Raw genomic sequence first — 22,265 nt, forward strand, 5'->3', positions numbered from 1 at the left:
TGCTGGCCGAACATTGTGGGGATTAGGTTTGTGATTAGACTTACAGTTTTAACTCTTAACATTGAAGAAAACTTCCTTTTTTTAGTACAAAACTGACCTCCATTTGAAATATTCGCCCACAAGGCACTGAAGTGACATTCACGCAAAACCTTTTCATCAGCTTACAAAGCGTAGGGTAGGCCAGGTTCCTGCTCTTCTATCAGACAAGTAGGTCAGAGGTCCTCTCCAAGTACTCCTGGAGGTATCAGTCCAAGAGTACTTTGTGGTAGCAGAGAAACTGATGTTCGATGCCCCTTCTGTTGACTGTCAATGGTGGAATGAAACTACTTGCATTGTAGAAGCTAATGGGGGCCTTGGTTCTTCAGGTTCCACTAGCTCAATAACAGATACATCAGATTCTGGTGCTCTGTAATGGACACATGCCTCGCCTTATTGTATAAGGCATGGTAGTCTGCCTCAAATCTAAAGAGAAAGAATATCTTGTAAATCTTGGATCTAGCAAACATGCTTCTTAATGTGGAATTAAATCTCCCCAAATCTGATGTAGCACTCCAGCATTTTCTCAGCCATGGATCTGATTTCAGGCAACTCCTATATCAAACATATCAATGCGTGCATGCTTAATCATGAATCTTAAATGAGAAAGGATTAAGGAAACAGGTAGACTACTCCCCATTGATTTCTGATGTAGCAGTAGAAAATTTTCTGAAATTTCTATCACCTTTTCCAAAGCATTACTCCTTTTATCTAATAACTGAATATTGTGTCTGTGCACTGTTTATATTGAAAAAAATGGCTCCCTGACCAAACTGATTCTTGTTCAAACTATATGTGTGTGGAATTCTGTTTTACTTCTAGTTGTGAGAGAACCATATCCACAAATTTGGTGCTGTATTGAGATTTCTTTTAAATATTCAGCAGTACTTAATTTTGGTATGCAGTGACTTGGTCTTTGATATACCAGCTTGCACCATTAAATTCAGAGAGTGAGCAGAGCAATGATTACCTTTACACCCACATCCTAATTGTTGTAATTTTGGCAGCATTTTCACTCGCAACATAAACAACTTCGTTTAACAGTCCATTCTGTTAAAGCCAGCTTAACCTCAACAGATGATTGAAGTACATGCGCCACCTTACGGGAAGAAGTCAATTAAGAATGAGTCAATAATGCATTCATCTACAAAATGTGCTGTCAATGCAAGATAACTTACATTAGTGGCAGGATTCTCCATGCATAGGAAGGGGGTAGGCGTCTCATTGACTGCTTCTACTAAGGCGCATTTGCCCTGGAGAGACAGCCGGAACTCATTGCCAGAAAATAATTCTATTGGCATGCTGATTCCGGGAATTAACGTCGCGTAGGTGTGTTGTTAAACACCTGTTCTGCCCCCAATCCTGGAGGCGTCTTCAGGTCAAAGTGATCTGCATCGCGAATGCGAATGGCTCATTGGAAGCTCTTGCTGGCACATAAACACAGTCCCTGTGGGTGAATCCCACCTTAATCGGTCCCTGAATTACAATAGCATTTTAAGAAGAATATAACGTAAGTGTGAGTGTTGTTTGGGAGGAGAAACTTAACAGACTAGGATGTGATATATATGGACTCGAATCTAACCAGAGGTATGAAGCCGACAGGTAACGGCCTTGTTAAAAATAATTTAAAAACTACACGGGATAATGTACAATTGGTTGGGCATGCTAAAAAATGACGTAGAGCTAAAATCATACCAGGGAAAATATAAGTAAAATCGCAGTGAAATTATACGGAAGGGGATGTTCAATCTGTCGATGTAACCCCTTGCGTGAAAAAATAGTCGGCGCCCATGTGCTTCTCTGACAGGTGGACGAGAGCGAGGTATAGTGGATGGGGCATGTACCTAGGCCATCCAGGTTAATCGGCTCTCATTTATTTATATATATCCTGCCAGCCACCGCAAGGGTGGGAGGCAGGGGGTGAATACACACCAGAATAATTTTACCCGAACATGACCCTACAGCGGTCGAACAATGTTGTCATTATCCTACATCGTTCGTGTAAAAAATGACGTCTTAAACCTATCTGTTCTACACTTCATATCTCTAATTTTACTATCATGATATCTCATGCCGTGGTACGATGGGGCAAGAGTATATTTTCCTGATTACTACTCAAGAGACCTTAAAATTTATGCAAGAGCTTTAATCTGTAATTTCACCTTAGCTCCGTGAGTGATTTCAAGCCTAGCCTCTAATATTTTGGATGCGCTTGGTAAGTTTATCATTACGGTTTACAAATCTTGCTCCTCTACGTTGCACGCGGTCCAATTCTGCAATTAATCCAACGACAGAAGTAGGTAGAATACAAGGTTTCCAGCAAGGCGTGCACGCGGCGGCCATCTCTGAAAAGCGCTGGTGCTGCCGCCTATATTGAGTTTGAAAACAAAAGCGCAACGAAAAGCAGTGCTGGAATCCCTATGCCGTTTCTGGGGAGGTGGGGGCATGAACGAGTTGTGGAGGAAGTCATTTGCGGCGGGGGAGGGGGGAGTGATGTTTTATTTTATTCTGGCGGATTTATAATTGCGATCTGAAAAGGTCGGTTTATTTATTCTTACTTATTTCAACCATAGAGGTAATGTTCGTAGGCTGCAATTTCTGTAATTACCCAAAGACGTGCTACAATAAGTTAGTGCTTTTTCAATGGCGGAGAAGCACAATAGATGGTATTGGGCGAGGCAGCACAACAAATCGTATTTTAAGGACATCTACGACCATTAATTGTCGACGCCATCGAAGGAGCGTTGGGATAGGGTCAAAGTGGATTTGCAGTAATAAAGCAAACCATTCTTCGTCTGTTAAATAATCTAAGTCCCCTGGATACTTGATTTTACGTCATCGAGTAATGATAGGAATTGCGACAGACGAACATAAACTCTCCCTTCCATTTGTTTTCCCTCTGCAATCTCTTCAACTGAACCCTCCCCAACATATGGCCTTCGCCGCCAAGCGACCGTTCCTTAAGAAAAGACAAAACAGTCTCTGCGGCTCTTATGTCGTCGACTGCTCGCATCCATGGTTGAAATAATTGTGAGCTCAATGCTTTGTCAAAGTTCTAATGTGAGCACGGGAAAGGAAAAACGAAACCGCAAAGGGAGACAGGAAACTTGTTAACCGCAGTTGCCTGAAACTCTTCTTAGATGCACACACTTTTAAGGAGGCTAAATTTTATCATTACAGTATTATTATATTCCGGAAAAATAATTTTACAATAGGTGAAGGAAAATGAATTAGGAAAAATGAACATTCCAAAAAAGATGATCAATTTAAACAAACACTATAGGTGAAAACAATAATGATATTAATTAATAAAATTCCATTTTTATCAAAACAATAATTAACAAAACTGAACACTAACCTTTTCGATGCTTGTAACACAAGGGCTGCTTATTTGAACTGGAACGGGAGAGCAGGATTAAGAAATAAAACGCATTTTCAATTTTTTTATTATTCACCTTTTAATTACACTTCAGGTGGTGGTAGGGGCACTCTGTGATTCCAAGCCGCAAATGAAATAAAAAGGGGAAAAACATCTTTAACAATCAATGAATTGAAAAGGATATATAATTTGAAATCAGTGATTGTAAAATGGAAAAGGATATTATTTATGATAGACTAAAAATGTTCTTTAAATCGCCAAGATACCTGTATATCATTAAAAAATGTGAGGCAAATATTGACTCGATAAATGAAATGAACAATACAAGACTGAAGTAAAAGATAGTAAATACCAGGAGAGACAACACTCTAGTTCCGTCCCAGGTCAGGATCCACTTCTTTTCGTTCTTATTATATGTTTTAATATCTTTATCATTTTGAAATATCGATGTGTATCTTTTAGGAAGCCAAATCTTTCTTTTGACCGCCTCTTTGTACTCTATTGGGCCCTTAAGTTCCTCCCCCTTATGTTGACCACGAAATCCTTCGGCAGCCGGCTGACTACCGCAAATGGACCCTCATAAGGAGGCTGAAGTGAGCCCCGGACCGCGTCATTCCGCACGAACACGAGATGTCGTCCGCAGGTCTTTGAAGACAAAACCGGGATGGTCCCCATGGCGGGAACCTGGCTGGGGCGTGATTTGTCTTATGTGGTCCCGGAGCTGTGAGGTGAAACTCAAGGGGTCGTGTGGTGGTGCCTGGGATGCTGGGGCGAGGAAATCTCCGGGCAGGCGTAGTCTGACCGTAAAGCACCTCTGCAGGGTCACCTTGGATGTCCTCTTTCCATGCGGAACGGATGCCCAGCAGGACAGCAGGAAGGCTGTCTGTCCACCACTCCGTCGCATGGCACATGATCGAAGCTTTCAGCTGGCGATGAAAACGTTCGACCAGGCCATTTGCCGCGGCATTGTACGCGGCGGGTCGTAGGTGAGTCACTCCGAGGATCTTCGTCAGCTCCTTGAAAAGATGCGACTCGAACTGTCTGCCCTGATCCGTCGTTATCCTGAGGGGCGTGCCGAACCGCGCTATCCATCCCAGGAGTGCCCTGGCGGTCGGTGGATTCCGCGGTTATGTCCTGCAAAGGATAAGCTTCAGGCCAACGGGAAAAACGGTCCACGCATGTTAAGCAATATCGGTACCCGGGGGATGGCGGTGACGGTCCCACTAAATCGATGTGTACATGCTCAAACCTGGCGTTTGGTGGGGTGAACGTGCCGACCGGCGTTGACACATGGCGAGTCACCTTCGCCGCTTGGCACGGGATGCACTTGCGAGCCCACGTTCGACAGTCTATTGATGGAGGGCCACACGAATCGCTCGGCGACGAGTTTTGCCGATGCCTTAACGCCGGGGTGAGAAAGGTTGTGCACTGAATTAAAGGCTTCCCTTCGGAAATTATGTGGAAGGAAAGGGCGGGCTCTTTGGGTGGAGACGTCGCAAAAAATTTCCACCTGCCCACCAGGTAGCATGATCTTCTTCATAGAGAGGGACTAGTTTTCCGTCAGGAAAGTTTGCAGTTCGTCGTCCTTCTCTTGGGCTATGCCTAAGGCCTTGTAGTCGATTGCGGGCGACACTGCCTCGACTCGGGATAGGGCGTCCGCGACAACTTTGTCCTTCCCGGAAATGTGGCGGATATCTGTAGAATACTGCCCTATCATGTCGAGATAGCGGAACTGCCGTGGGGAGCACTTGTCCGCCTTCTGTCGAAACGCGAAGGTAAGGGGTTTCTGATCAGTGAATATAATGAAATGCCTCCCTTCGATCATGTGCCTGAAATGGAGCACTGCTCTATAGACAGCCAGTAGTTCTCTGTCGTAAGCACTGTATTTTACTTCCGCGGGCCTAAGTTTTTCGTGAAAAAGGCAAGGGGCTGCCAACCCTTGTGTGTTAACTGTTGGAGGGCTGCCGCCAAACTGCTGTTGGACGCGTCTGAAAATAACGCAAGGGGTAGCTCGGGGTTCGGGTGGGCGAGTAGGGTAGCCTGCGAAATCGCTTGCTTACAAGAAGGGAAACACTCTTAGGCTTTCCGACCACACCAGGACGTCACTGCCCTTTACCTTCCCCCGCAGGACATTTTGGAGTGGTGCTTGCAGTGAGGCTGCATTGGGAATTAACCTATAAAAATTAATCATCCCCAAGAATTGGCGTAACTTTTTTACGGTTCCGGGCAAGGGGAAATTACAAATAGCCAGTACCCTCGGCGGAAACACTATAGCCTTAAAAGGTAACTTTTGCGACACCGAAAATACACTTGGCAGAGTTTATGAGAACGCCGCTATCGCTGACCCTCGTAAAAAGTTCATTGAGGTGCCTGTTATGCTCTTCCTCGTCGGCTGAGGCAACCAAAATGTTGTCGAGGTAAACAACAGAAGTCTAGCTCGCGTAACACATTGTCCATAAATCGCTGGAAAGTTTGCGCAGCATTGCGCAAACCGAAGGACATGTAGGGAAACTCGAAAAGCCCGAGGGGGGTCGTAATAGCAGTTTTTGGAAAATCCTCCGGCGCAACCGGAATTTGATTGTAAGCCCTTACCAAGTCAATTTTGGAGAAAACTTTTCCCGTGGAGCCCGGCGGCGAAGTCTTCGATATGGGGGACTGGATAGCGGTCGGGAATTGTCCGCGCGTTTAGCGCGCGATAATCCCCGCACGGCCGCTACTCGTCACCTTTTTGGGAACCAGATGCAACGCGGAGGACCAGCAACTGTCAGAATGCCGCACAGTACCCATCTGCATCATGAGCTCGAACTCCTTCCGTGCGGCGGCGAGCTTGTCTGGTGTCATCCTCCGTGGTCTGCATGAAACCGGTGGGCCAGGTGTGGTGTGGATGTAATGCACCGTGGAGTGTTTTAGCTGCTTAGGGGTCCCCGCTGGTCGGGTGATACTGGGAAAACGGGAGAGCAGGGCGTGGAACGGCGTGGTGCCGGCAATGGACTTCACATGCTCAACCTCTCCCTTAGCTAAGTGCCCTCCGACAGAAAGGGACGTGAGAACATCGATGAGGCGGTAGTTGCGCATATCCACCAACAGGCCGAAATTCTTAAGAAAATCGGTGCCTATTATAGGTTTGCCCACGTCAGCGACCACAAACTGCCAGGAAAAATCTCGCTGTAAGCGAAAATTTAAACGCAGCACCACCCATCCGTAGGTGGGGATGACGGAGTCGTTTGCAGCGTACAGGTCATAGTCCGTACGCACGCAGGGGCCCTTCAACAGAGCACGGGGGAAAACACAAAGCTCCGCGCCGGTGTCCACCAAAAACTGCGTCTTGGTGGCGTCGTCCGTGACGTAAAGGCGGCTGGAAGAAGGGCAGTGGTCGGCGGCCGCGTCCACCGACCTCCCTGTATGTTTCCCGTAGATGAAGTGGAAACGTTGGAGGAGATGGAGGGGTAGAGGCGGTGCACGGAGGAATACACTTTTTGGCGGTGCACGGAGGAATACACTTTTTGGCCTTGTCGCCGAAACGCCAATGATACCAACACATACCGTAGGCGTCAGCGTGTTTGTTGGAACGCGAGCGGTTGCGGGACCTTGGCCGGTTGTAGCGTGGCCCCCCTGTAGTCAACGTGGCAACCTGGCGAGAAAGCTCCTCTCCTCAAATCTGCTGGTGATCGACGCACTAGCCACTTGTGCACGTGGCGTGATCTCACTCAGTTTGTCTGCCATACGTGCCAGTTCCTCCAATTTGGCGGAGTCTTGACACGTTAAGATGGCTTTCATATCCGATGGACCCCGATTTTGCCAGTTTTGAGGAAATCTTCCGAGACGCTCTCGCCGGCCAGCGTCTTAAGATGGCGGAGGAATGCCGACGGCTTCCGGTCACCAATTTCCTCGTGCTCAAGGAGTTGGCGGATACGCTGCTCCCTGGATGTGGTGAGGCGGCTAATTAACTCGGTCTTAATGGCGATATATTTACCCTTGGAGGGAGGATTCGTAATCACATCCTCGATCGCGTATCGGTCCTCAAGTTGATTGACCACGTAACCAAACTGAGTGTCGTCACATGTTATGCCGGACAGCCTCAATTGAATTTCCGCCCGCGAAAACCATAATTCCGGTCGCTCGGCCCAAAACGTCGGCAACCTAATGACAATGCGGTCGACGCTTAATGGCGGAGTGTACTCGTGGCATGGAGACGCCATGACCGCGTGCGCGCTAACTTTGAGGAGAAAAAGATAACGTGAAAAGAAATTCGCGTTCGGGGTCACCATTTTAGCGGCAGGTGGTAATAAAGCGTACGCTGTTTAGCGACAACAGTAGTTTCTTGTAATCCGTTAGTACGTGTTGGAGGTACAATGTGGTGCCGCAGGCACTCCGGCAATCGAACCGTACTCTAGCGCGTACGTAGAAGAGATTGCTTAGGCTGCCCGCTCGGGCGTTCACTCCACCCCCATTGAGGCCTCTGTGGGTGGTTACGAAACTACGCCGACAAGTGAGGCATCCGTCGCGCCCTCCTGTCTGCCGCCACATAAGTAATAATTTTGAGCAGCTCAAGCACGACATCTTACCTCTTACGATGCTGTAGTTCGAATGACGTTCAGGGCGGCACCCTCAGGAAAAGCTCGGTCAAAGAGCGGATGCACCATTTCCGTTAAGCAGAAAAATCTTGCCATTGTCTCGTTTTAAGGTTCGTTACAGAAGAAATTTAATTTTTTTAAACATTACGATTTTATTTTTTACCTAGCGGGAAGGCTTCTCTCGACGGAAACGATGACGACGATGACATTACGATTTTATTTTTTTCCAAGCGGACGGGCGCAAGCAATTCATTTCATAGCATTCGCGAACAAAATGGGCAGCCAAATTGAGTTCGACCTCTACGATAGGGAAACATTTGGTTATAAATTGAATCAACGAAAATGGCGGAGCAAAATGATGTTAAAATGGATTCGTGTTGACGCTTAACTCCCGATTGTAGATGTTAGCGGAATGCGGGACGCACGGCTAAGAGAATGGGCAGAAAAAGAGGGGGATAGGAAGGACAGCCTGGAGGCGAGGTTACGGAAAGCAAAAGAAAAATATTAACCGATTAATAAAACTTTGAAAAAATAGGCTTACCATTTAAAATTAAAATCGAATGTAAGCGATGCGCAGACGTAAAACGAATAAAATACGATGATTAAAAAATTAATCAAAAAAAGCAGACTAAGAAAAAAACAAATCGATAAATAGCAAAAAAAACCAACCGAAATGAAAGACATTGGTCTATTTAGGCCCCACCCTTATAATTTACCATTAAGAGCTAAAAATGGCTTAGCGTATTCTTGCTTGACGCGGGCAAGCTAGCGTCCGGCCTACTGCGTCTAGTGGTGGGGCGCGGTCGCATCATTTTAATGCTAGAGGTGGAAGGAGAAGTTTGTGCTGACTTGCGCTTCATAAATGGATAAGATAAACATAAAATTTGTTTCACACAGAAATAGCCGGGTAAAGCAAAAATTCGAAGAGCTAAACGAAATTTGGTTGAAGAATCGAATGAATGAAATTGTTGAAGATGTCGATGCGTATTGTTGCATTAAACACACTCGTGAAGCAGTTATACATAAACTTAATTCAAATTAATGAAAAACCTAGCGAGCTAATAAGCGATTGTAAATTAAATTACAATCCGAATTTCAGTAATAATTTCGAGGCCTTACCTGGAAATAAATGTCGAAAGTTACAGCAAAGAAAAAATAATATACAATGTTACGAATCTGTGCCACCTTCTCCATAATGAATAGTGAATAAACTTAATAAGCACAACCTATAAACGATATATAGGCGACAATGCGACCTCGAAATGGCCACCCCTTTACAAATCCAGTGAATTATGAAATTAGATATGTAGACCTTCACGTTATAATAGTTCTTTTCTGGGAAATAAATAAATAAAAAAATTTCATCTTAAACGCGCGCATCTCACGCGAGTTTTCAGAGGTAGCGACCACAGCGACACACCGTCTTCTCACACGCTATATATTTTATCGCTACTTCAGGCAGGTAGGAGCACATTGCGCGTGGTGTGTTATGGAAAACGACGCAGTCATTTCTGTAAAGAGAATGTGTCTGATAAAACCATTCGCAGCACAATCAATTTTTGACATTGAGGGATAATTTGAGTCTAGTGAAGATGATGATGACTTAAACGCAAACGTGCCAATAACATTTTATACGCATTTGGAAATGACTGTTGCTCCGCATTTACCCGCCTTACCGCACGATTATATAGTTTCAAAGTTTTCGAACTCTCCGACCATTGTTTCTAACTATATCAATAGTACCGTATATGAAGCGGAAGGCTTGGAATGGGATGGAGTGAATATGGTGGGGAGAAAATGGTCATTTGCATGGACTGTTCGTGCTTCTGAGCCAGCGCATGATCTTTTATCCATAGTGACACATTACGCTTAGATGAGGCTGGCGTAATTGCTTGGGTGACGTTTTAAAGCATGATTTGATATACAAACTATTTATAGCTTATAAACAAAATGATACGATAAATAAGAAAAGCACATGTATAATTGATTGACAAGTAAACCAATAAACAAACGATATATATTAACCCTTTGCGGTCCAATATTTATTTCGGAATTCCAACAGTCTGGTCCAAATTATTTTTGGAAAAAAAGAAATAAAACGTCAGATGCTAATGTTGTATATTTTATTGTTCATATTTGCATTTTTTTACTGTGGGTTTCCTCTTTATTATAGTGAAGCACATCGAATAATTTAATTTATTCTTTAAAATCTTCGTGTGGTATCTTTTGAAGCAATTCCCCACATGTAGTCCCGGATTACGGTCACAAGTTTCACATATATAGATTCCTTCTTCCACCCGGCACATTTCTTTTCGAACACACAAGACAGTCTTTGTGCTTTCCCTCTGGATGCGGAACAATTATATGTAGCTTCCCATTTAGTCTCTGCTCCTTGTCTGAATCGGAAGTTCTTCCTCTCTTGGTTGCAGAAGTTCCCTGGCGGAAGTTGCCAACTAGCTCCATCAACAACTGCCTCCTGAATCTTAGGTGACTTATAGGTTTTTTATTTTGAAACTTGCAGTTTTCCTGGTAAAGGATATACCCTCTATTATTGATACCTCCATGCCCCAGAAAAACAGCTTTCGCCACCACTTTAGTCTTTCAAAGGAAGCAGTAGGAAGAGGTATATTGATCTGCAGTGTCCACTGTGCCCATATTTTTTGTATAGTGCACAGCGACACTTGGCTTCTCAACCTCTTGAATCTGACAAGTTCCCTTTGCTTTCCTTGAAACAGCCTCCGAAGATGATGTGCTCCAAGTACTGAGCAAAGAAACAACGCATTTATCTCTCCAGGAGAGGAAGAGAATATCATCTTCACTTCTAAAAGCAATTTTCTCTCCTTTCTTCAGCTTGGCCTTCTTGAAGATTTTAGGGACATCTTTCCTATTAGTAAGAAGAGTCCCAGTTAGGTGGCATCCTAAGGCAGCTAACTCCTTTGCTAGGGTAGGACTCGTATAGAATCGGTCAGTGAATAAATGATGACCTCAGATATCAGGCCATAACTCTTTTAGATTATTGTAGAGATGCAAGACAATTCTGGAGGTGAAGGGCAGGTCTGGTTTTATGAGGCTGTCTGTTGTAATTTTTCCATGGTATGGAATATAAGTACAAATATAGCTGGAGGCAGAGTCCGCTAAAACATATATTCTGATACCCCATTTAGTAGGTTTCTTCGGGTTATATGTAATGAACGAAATCTTACCCTTGAAGCCAATGACAGACTCATCAACAGCAATGTTTTGGCCAGGGATAAAGTGCTCCCTGCAACGATCATCTATGTAACTAAGAAAGTTACTAACCTTTTGGGTTCTCGTTTTCAAACTGTGGTCATTTAGGCTTGTCGTCTCTAAGTGAATCATCCAAAAAATTTGAAAAAATCGTTTTCTGGTGAAAATTTCACTGAAAAAAGGAACTCTGGATATGAAATCTTGGGACCAATAGTCCTTCATATCTTGATGGCCAATCAACCCCATGTTTACAATAACCCCCAAAAAAGCCCACATTTCTTCTTCTGACACATCATGCCAGCTATGCCACACAGTATTTAGATAGTCTTTTACTTTCTATCTTCCTCCTTGCATAAATATTGGTCTCCATTATTATTTTTCTCACTAGATTTGGAGTGAAAAATAATCGAAAATAATCGTGTGGCGAACTACAGCTAGCAGGAATCTGCGGACCTTTGGTTTTCTGTCCTGTGTTATAAAATATTCTTGGAGGTTCATTGTCCTGGTGAGTAACATTCTGGTACCCAATAACATTCGAATGTTTACTTCTTTCAGTTCTACTGCAGTTCAGACTTACTACATTCTCATCACTTACCGTGCTATCAGAAACCTCACATTCACTTTCAATGACTCTAGCACGTCCCCTTGGCCTAGTAAACACTATTTCTTCATCTGATTCTGAGTCAGTAATAGCAGTGGATGGTCCAGGATCAGCTGTGTCTCTTACGAACCTGTCTTGTCACAATTTGATCCAAATCATTCCCGAAGTTGCAATCTTCTCCACTAGACAAATCTGCAAACTCGTCATCAACCCCCCCCGCGGGTAGGGGGATAGAGAATACTCCCGCAGTATCCCTGCTTGTCGTAAGAGGCGACTAAAAGGGCGGGGAGAAAACCCCGAAAACAAACCCCAAGCCAGCAAGGGATGCGTCCGGACAGTGCTGTGGATCCACTGTCTGTGAGCGGCCATACCATCTGGCCTGCGATCCGCCCAGGTGTTTGCCGTGCCTGGAGACCCGTAAGGGAGAGAAGGGGATCCTGGAGGGTGAGCTTTCTGGTTCCCAGCAGGGTGTCGGATGCCCTGTATGGACCGGGGAGTGAAACCCCTCTTCGGCCCCGGATTTCGTGTAAACGGGAGGCCGGGAGCTAGCCACTCCCGGTCAATCGGCTTCCGTCGCGTTTTCGCTCCGGTGGCGAGTGCCAAGGTTGTGGGGGTCTGCGTAGGGAGGTCGGAGATGTAAGGGTTTTGGTGGGCCCTTGCACCGAAGATCCACCCCGAAACAGACAACCACTCCTGAAGCGCTATATCCCTCGAGTTAGCCCTGGCGACCGCTCCGGTTTGGCGGAGTGGCGTCCCAAATGTGTGGCTCCGTGGCGGGTGGGGAGGCCGAGGGACGAATCATTTCTTATTATGGAGGAAAAACCCTTTCCACCACTAAAAAGATCCCGTCCGGACACCGGCGGGGGAGAAAAGTGTATCGGCGCATGTAAGCGCTATTTAATTATGTCTTGTGCAAAGGAAGGTGAGACCTTGAAAAAGGTTTCTCCCTTCTTAATTCGCAGAGTGTTATCACAGATTGTGCCTGGGGACCCAAAGAGCGTGAAGAAGCTCAGGGATGGTACACTACTTATAGAGACCCTGAACGACACACAGAGCGAAAAACTACTTGCTATGGGAACGCTCCATGACATTCCGATTAAGGTGGAGGTGCACCGCACTCTTAACACCTGTCGGGGAGTCATCAGTCACTACGACCTCCTATACGTGGACATGGAAGAAATCAAGAGAGAAATGTTCTCTCAGGGAGTGACTGATTGTCGTCGACTCACCACAAGGCGCAACGGAGAAAACGTAAACAGCACCTCCGTGATCTTGACGTTTGCGCGTGATAGACTACCCGACAAGGTGTTTGTGGGCTATGAATCGGTACCAGTGAGGCCATTCATCCCAAATCCCGTGCGTTGTTTCAAATGCCAACGGTTCGGCCATGTCGCGTCGCGCTGCGAGGGTAAGGCCACCTGCCCGCGCTGTGGCAAAGACGCGCACGAGGATAAAGAGTGCTCTTCGGAACCTCTTTGTGTCAATTGCGAGGGTACACACCCAGTGTACTCTCGTGATTGCCCGAAGATGAAAGAAGAGAGGAAAGTCATGGAGATAAAAACCCTTGAAAAAATCCCATATGCGGAAGCGAGGAGAAAATACAGGGCGCTAATCGCTCCAACTTTCTCCCGGTCCTTTGCTTCCGTTGCAACCACGCAATGTGTAAAGTGTACCATCGCCACGCAGACGGAGATACCGAAAGAATCCCCAGTTGAAAACACGCAAGTGCCTAAACCCAAAAGGGTGAAGGATGGGAAGAGCAAGGTGGACAAGGAGCCACCTACTCCTGTGGGCCCTTCAAAGAAGAGCCCACAGAAAACCACCAAGGGGAACACGCCAAAAGGGCGTGAGAATACACCTTCCCCGCCGCCTCCAGTGAAGCCAAAGAAGCCGGAGGTAATTGAAGAGGACCAGAGTATCTCCGATACTGAGGTCTTCGCAAACCAGTGGAAGAGGAAACATCGCTTCAAGCGATAACCTCAATAGAGTTGGTCATCTCCCTTTTTAGTCATCTTATTTATTTATATATTTATTTATTTATTTATTTATTTTAACTGAACACTTTAAATGTGTTCCATTCTGCAGTGGAACTGCAATGGCTTTTATCGGCACAAGGAGGAGCTGGCCATTTTAATCCAAGATTTTAAACCCTCTTGTATTTGTCTCCAAGAGACCCATTTTAAGGCTGAAGATAAGGGTATTTTGAAGGGGTTCACTGTTTTTAGAACGGATGACCTAAGTGGCCAACGAGCCCAAGGGGGAGTAGCAGTTGCGGCCCGTGAGGCCCTTTACACCTCGCGAGTCCAACTGAACTCTCCATTCCAGGCCGTCGCTGTCACGGTGCACACCCCTGAGAGGATGACGTTATGCAACGTGTATCTGCCAGAGGGTGCACCGGTGACCCGCCTGAACCTTGAAGCCCTTGTCCACCAGCTTCCTCAGCCGTTCATTTTGATGGGAGATTTTAATGCCCATGATCCTCTCTGGGGAGGGCCAGAAACCCAAAGCAATAGGAGAGGTCGAATTTTATCCAACTTTATTGAGGATTTTAACCTGTTTTTATTAAATAGCGGCGAAAAAACCCGCTTTAACAGCTTTAATGGGGAATTCTCAGCAATAGATCTTTGTCTATGCTCGAGAAGTCTAGCCCCAAAGCTGAAAATGTCCACCCACAACGATCTCTGTGGGAGTGACCATTTTCCTCTTCTACTCGTTAAAGAAGACTCTTCGCCCACCATTTCAAAACCTCCGGAAAAGTGGCGTATTAACCGTGCGGACTGGCCACTTTTCAAGCGTACGTTTACATATAAACACGACGCAAGTTTCGACGCGTTGCACAACGTCGATAAACTAAGTTCAACGCTGTTGGCGGCAGCTACGAAAAGTATCCCTCGTACGTCCGGGAACATTAATCGAGCTCCTGTCCCTTGGTGGAACGGGGAATGCGACCGGGCGATTCGGGCGAGGAAAAAAGCACTGCATATTTTTAGAAAATATCCCACGGCAACTAATCTGGCATCGTACCGCCGCCTGAGAGCGCGAGCTCGAAGGGCCGTGAAGGAGGCCAAGAGGGCTTCCTGGATAGAATACGTCTCTACCATCAACCATCGCACGCCACTTGGTCAGGTATGGGACAAAGTGAAGAAAATCTCCGGGTCAAAGGGCTCATTTGTCATCTCGCCATTGCTTGTTGCTGGCCGGGTGGTTAATTCACCTGCCGAAATAAGCAACATATTTGCCAGTCAGTTCGCGGCCAATAGCAGTGACGAGGGCTATACCGCGGACTTTGTGTACAGGAAGAGGCGATGCGAGAGAGTCCCTCTCAAATTTGGTGCAGGTCCTACACGGGAATATTACAATGAGCCTTTCACGTCCTGGGAGCTTAAATCCGCCATCGAAGACTCCCATTACACCTCGCCAGGGGCGGACGAAATCCACAACGCATTTCTCCGGAACATTCCGGAAACTGCGATTGGGGAGGTCCTAAATACCCTCAACCAACTTTGGAACGAGGGCAGTTTTCCAAATGCCTGGCGAGAGTCCATCGTGATACCAATCCCAAAACAGGGCAAGGACCAAAATGACCCGAACAACTACCGTCCCATATCTCGCACCAGCTGCCTGTGCAAGGTGATGGAACGGATGGTAAACCGACGTCTCATGTGGTGCTTGGAGAGTCGACACCTGCTCTCCGACGCTCAGTGCGGCTTTCGGCGTGGCAGGTCCACGACAGACCATCTGGTGCGCACTGAGAACTTCATCCAGGAAGCCTTTCTCCACCGTCAACACGTCATAGCAGTCTTCTTCGACCTGGAGAAGGCCTATGATAGTGTGTGGCGATGGAGAATCCTCAACACGCTCCACAAGTGGGGATTTAGAGGCAACATGGCCCTATTTATCAGAAATTTTTTAACTAACCGCCTTTTTAAAGTAAGGACTGGGAAGCACTTATCCCGATCTTTTACACAGGAGAACGGGGTACCCCAGGGTTCAGTACTGAGCGTGACGTTATTTGCCATCGCCATCAACGACGTGGTGGAATGCATCAATGCCCCGGTGATGGCATCGCTCTATGTGGACGACCTAGCCATATTTTGCCGGTCGACACGACACGTCCCAAGCCTACTTGCAGACGCAGGGGAGCCTCCGTTGGAAACCCGCAGGATGATTTTAATGGGCAACTATGCCTGTAAAATTTTATCAGAGACAATCCACCCTTGTTTTAACATAGTTTTTAACCAACGGTTTTTAGACTTATTTAACAGGCGGAGAAGGGCAACTAGACCCTTTGCCGTTCGTTTTAATGATTTTATTAATGAGGTAAATTTTACATTTCCTCAAATATGCCCCGTCTCCTATGCTAAGTATCCGCCTTGGTTAACACCAATGCCGGATATTAAACTCATTGCCAGTGCACGCCGCAAAGCCAAAACGACCGATTCCGAATACCAGCAGCTCTTCAGTGCCGTCCTCAGCTCACTTTCTGACTTTGTCCCAGTCTACACCGACGGGTCAAAGTCAGAATCTGCGTGTGCCTATGCAGTCGTGTCCCACTACCATGGAGTCGTGAGGAAAAAACTGCACACTTCTTGCAGCATTTTTACAGCCGAGCTGTCAGCCATAAGGACGGCCCTAGGAGAAATAAAAGAAAGCAATGGCTCTTTCCTCATCTGCACCGACTCGTTGAGCGCCCTAAAATCTTTATCGGTCTTTGCACCTGTGCACCCGATAGTCCAGGAGATCCATTATACCCTGTTGTCCCTTCAGAGAAAGGGGAACAGGGTCTCCTTTATATGGACTCCTGGTCACGTCGGCATAAGAGGCAACGAAAAAGCTGACCAGGCAGCGAAGGATGCCCTTCGACAACCCGAGACCGACTCCACCTTGGTCCCAATGGAGGACGTGAAGGCCGCCTTGCGGAACTCGGTCCTGCATCAGTGGAAGGAGACTTGGCAGTCTCTGCAAAATAATAAACTCAGGGCAATAAAACCGGTCGTTTCACCATGGTCCTCTTCCATCCGGAACATTCGGAGGGAAGAGGTCATGATTACGCGCCTGAGAATAGGACACTCTGCCCTCACTCATTCGTACCTCTTTGCGGAGGTAAAAGAACAGCCCCGCTGCAATGAGTGTTTCCAACCCCTTACGATAAAACATATCCTGACGGAATGTACAAGATACCAAAGGGCCAGAGACATGTTGAAGATAAGGGGAGACTTAAAAAATATTTTAGGGGATGACTCTGGGTCTATTAACCGAGTCCTAAGTTTTTTAAGGTCAACCGGTTTAATGGGGCAGCTTTAGCTTTGGAGCTCATAATTTTAATGCTTTTGATTTTAACAATTATTTATTTATTTATATTTAACCGTATTTATTTATTTATTATTCCTAAGTAAAAAGGAATTTTAGTTTTATATTTAATGAGTGGTGCAAAATGACCTTAGCTGTCGACGCACCCTAAAACCCAAAACTACTACTACTACTCGTCATCAACGTCACACATATAGTCATCTTTGTCACTACTATCAGCATAAATTTCTTTTCTTATCTCATCTTCATCCATTTTTGAACCACTAAAAATAAGAAGAGAGCTTGTAAATGAAATCCATAGAAATGAATCACTGGTATAAAAAACAACGAAAACTGACTTTACTATGCATAATGTGCGCAATATTCGGAACGAAATAATAATACATTCTAATAATTAGGTAATTTTTCAAAAGAACTAACCTATAGGTTGCAGAAACCTCCAAAGTTAGTTGAAAAACAATGAAAAATAATGTCAACGAACGCTCAATTGCGTCAGCTACGATCGTAAACTACGCAAAATCGAACATCACGTGTTTCATTGTATTCATATCCTTAAAAGGTATTACATCCAAGAAAGACACGTGGAAAGGTTTAAGTAGGTCTAAGAAGTACAACCAAATTACACCAGATGGTAGAACCATACTGATAAGGCGTATAAATGCCGCACGCAGCTCTGTCGAGCCTGACTCGACGTTGGACCAGATACTTACGCTGAGACTGTCGAGTCCGACTCGACGTTGGACCGCAAAGGGTTACATAATGTGGCCTCGAAATGGTCAACCCTTAAAAACCCAGTACATTATGAAATAATACATAGACCTATATACATTATAATATTTCTTTTCTGGAAAAGAATTGAACGGCAATGCTAAAATTTTAGCCTTCTTAAACGTTACATCCCAAGCGAGTTCTCGCTCGCCGTATCTTATCTCCCTCTAGTGGTTTCCGCTCGGCGCGCTCGGTCGCAGAAAAAAATATTTTCCATCGACTCCGGTCTTGTACTGCCACCAGTAGTGTGAAGCCGAACAAAAATATAGTTTCCGCATGGTGCACTGGCACTTTTCCAAAAATATTTTCCAACGGCTCCCGACTCGTGGTGACGTCAGTAGTGCGAAGCCGAAGCATTTTTATATGCGAACTTAGTACACGCCCTTCAGTTGCTTGCTAGCCTTTTACGTAAGAGTAGTGAATGTTTGTGAAGCAATGGATCAATTTTGTGACGTGTGCTACACATCAAAATTCGCAAAGCCACCAAACAATCGATGTGCACCGAAGACGCAGTACAACTGGGTGGCGAAATTCGACCAATAATCGAACTTCAGTCAGCAGCACGAGATCGATTAAAAACATTGGGTGAGTGGATTCGAAGAATTATACGATATTATAGAATTTCTGGGTTCGATAAAAATTACTATCCGAACAAAAATGACCGAACAATTGCAAAACAGCAATAAAAATTAATTTGATTTTTAAATGTCAGTTAGTAAAAGACAACGAAACGGATGAACGATGTTTTAAAACCGAAAATATTAGAACATTGAGATCTATTGTATGGGAAATTGTGGCAAGAAAAGTCGGAACACCAAACAAAAGGTTCTGGATCGATTTTATCGATGGTGAAAGGACTCGAACTGAGAATAAATGAATATACCCTTGATGAGATTTATCGAACTTCCGGAACGAATTCAAAACACGGGAGCGATAATTAACGTAAAAAATAACGACTCATTCTGCTTCAAATATGCAATTTGGTCAAAGACAATCGCAATCAACAACGCGTTTCAAAATACGATAACGAAGCATTCCGAAACGGTTACGATTGGGATTGCATTAGCTATCCTGTACACATCAAATTAATTTCAAAATTCGAAAAAGTTAGAATATTTCCATCAATGTTTTCGGTTTAAATGAAAAGAATAGTGTATCCGTTGTGTTTGTAGACCAATGTGCTTGAGGACCATCGTGATTTATTGGTTTTATCTAAAAAGGATAAGTGTCATTATTGCTGGAATAAAAACTTAAATCGATTGGTAAAATCAGATAAGTAAATATTAAAGTACCCCATTATGTATGCAAAAGGTGTTTCAAATGCTGCTATTCTGCAGAATCCCTCGAGAATCACGATGAAAATTGTAGTCGTAAATCACCATATATTCTAGTGCTTCTAACTGAGGGTATATTCATTTAAAAACTTTCCACACAGCTCGAGTTACTTATGCTGTTTATGCGGACATTGAGTGTTTGCTACCACACGTTTTGACATGTCAACCGGCGAGTGAGCATTCGTATTCTCGAATGCAGAATCATCATGAAACTGTCCTTTTGCATGCTAATGGTTTCGAATACTGGTGAATGTTTTGAGCCTGTTCTTTACCGAAGAAAAAATGCAATCTCGATCTATCTTGAAAAACTTACGAAAATGACGCTTTTTGTCCGAGACAAGTACCGGAACATAATTCCAATGCAAGAAATGAACGAAGACGAGATCGCAGCTTTTAACAGTGCCTCTATTTGCCACATTTGTGGTCTTGAGTTGGGCGAGGACCGTGTGAGAGATCACGACCATCTTTCGTGCAAATTTATAGGTCCCGCTCATAAATGTAATGCAAACTTTCAAAAACGGAGATTCTTGCCGATATTCATTCATAATCTTTGGAATTACGACGCCCATCTAATCGCACCACATCTTGGCTATGACGATTTAAGAATTACATGCAAACCGAACGATGAAGAAAAGTACATTTTATTTTCTAAATTTATAGATAGTCGATTCTCATACCGATTTATCGACACATCGATTCATGAGCACTTTACTTTCGAAGTTGGTCAGCATTCTGTTTACCAAAAAATTCGGACAAACCGCATGCATATTCGGAGATAAATTGGAACTTGTGACGCGGAAAGGGGTTTTTCCATATGAATATGCGGATTCATGGGAAAAACTGAAGAAAACTTGCTTGCCGCCAATCGAAAAATTTTATAGGACGCTGGCGGAAGATACAATTAGCACACGATTATGCAGTTGCCCGACAGGTGTGGGATGAATTCGAATGTACCACCCTCTGCGACAATTCGGATCTTAACCTATGAACTTATGTTCTTTTACTAGCCGATATTTTCGAAAACTTCCAAGTTTCGATGATGATCAACTATGGGTTAGACCCTACATGATATTTCACAATGCCGGGCCTTACTTTCGATGCAATGCTCAAGCAAACGAGAGTTGAACTTGAACTTCTCCCTGATATGACATGTTGGTGTTCGTAAGAGGCATTCGAGGAGGAATAAGCCAGTACACAAAACGATGTGCGGAAGCCAATAACGAATATACAAAACGTTTCGATACGTATGAGGAAACAAAATATCTAATGTATGTGGATGCAAATTCCCTTTACGGTTATTCATTATCTGAGCTGCTTCCAAAGGGTGGTTTCAAATGGTTATCGGAGGGGGAGGTTGCGTACATCAGTTCTATCCCTGATGATTTCCCTAAGGGATGTCTTTTGGAAGTGGAAATTGAATATCCGACAACGCTTCATGATTCGCACTCCGATTTGCCGTTTTGTTGCGACAATAAAACACCACCAGGAGGAAAAAGTTCACTACCCTTTGGCTGCGTCATCCGTAGGATTGCCGCGAAATACCGACATCAAGCAGCCGTGAACACATACTGGGATGACGTTAATATTTCACAGTAAAGATTTTTATCATTGAAATGGATGAATGTCATTCATGAGGTTTCTACAAATACCATCATACATTGATTGTGTTTAGATATACTAATGGGATCTTATACTTATTTCGCGGCGATAATGTCTATGAGCACAGAGAGTTCAACAACCCAAGTCAGCAGGTAAAGATAACCTAGGACTATTCGGAATACCATGTCCCAAGAATTATTCTCCAGTGTATTCGCTTTTCTAGAAATGTACCGACCCATGCAGGTGCAAGTCTTGTTGTCGAGGCTGCGCAGAGGAGGTCATGACAGTAATGGTACCGAGTTTGATTTGTGATACAAACATTACAATAAAGTGCGGACACATCGGCAGACCACCACCATTGAAAAAGCACTGCCATGGATGCGAGAATAATATAAGTACGCTGACCTTTTTAAGTCGCAATAATAAATCCGCAAGGGCAAAGGAGGAGGTTTCGCAACAATATAAATTGTATAAATACATAAACCAACCTTTTGTGGTCGCAATTATAAATCCGCTAGAAATAAATAAAACATCACTCTCCCCTCCCCAACCCTCCCCTGCCGCAAACGACTTCCTCCACAACCCCCACATGCCCCCACCTCCCCAGAAACGGCATAGGGATTCCAGCACAGCTTATCGTTGCGCTTTTGTTTTCAAACCCATTATAGGCGGCAGCACCGGCACTTTTCCAAGATGGCCGCCGCGCGCACGCTGTGCTGGAAACCCTGTATTCTAACTACTGACAGATAATATTTCTTTGACCTTTCCATCACATTTATCAAGTACTCTTCTGATAAATCCTAATTTTTTGTTAGCTTGTCCTCATATTCCTCATGCGTTTCACCCAGGAGAGGGAGTGAGTGAAGCAAGGCCTGGGTTTTTGAGTCTACACATTCCATTTCGGTGTTCCCAATGCAGTAGGCATTCAGGTGGAAGTTGCCCTTTTTCCAAAACTTTTTGTCTATGCGCTTTTTTAATTTTAATTCTAATTTCTGTGTCGCACCACCATTGCATAGCATTAAGATCATCTGAAAAAGCTGATGTGTCCTCAGGATAACGGATATCAAAGTAAATCTCTGGTTCTTCGGCAAATAATTGATTGATGCGGTCACAAAAATTGTAACCCAGGCAGAGCCCTTGTCCAAAGATAAGGTCCAATGAGGAGAACAGGAGCAGCGAATGCTGTCACGGACACTAACAAGGGCAAGGCCCTCATCCGTCAGGAAGGAAGGGAGTAAGGCAGGTTGGACCCGGTCACAAAACTCATAACCTAGGCTGAGCCTTCGTCCGAAGTTGAGTCGGCAACAAGACACTGTCGTGACAAGTGCAACAGAGCCCAAGGCTCGTGTCCTACTGGTCATCACCAGATGAGCAACTGACTGCTTTTTGCCCCACGACCAGGGCTTTTATACCAAACTTAGGAGCCAGGGGAGGAA

Source organism: Hetaerina americana, unplaced genomic scaffold (assembly GCF_022747635.1).
Source record: "Hetaerina americana unplaced genomic scaffold, ioHetAmer1.1.p SCAF_5, whole genome shotgun sequence".
Lineage (NCBI taxonomy): Eukaryota > Metazoa > Arthropoda > Insecta > Odonata > Calopterygidae > Hetaerina > Hetaerina americana.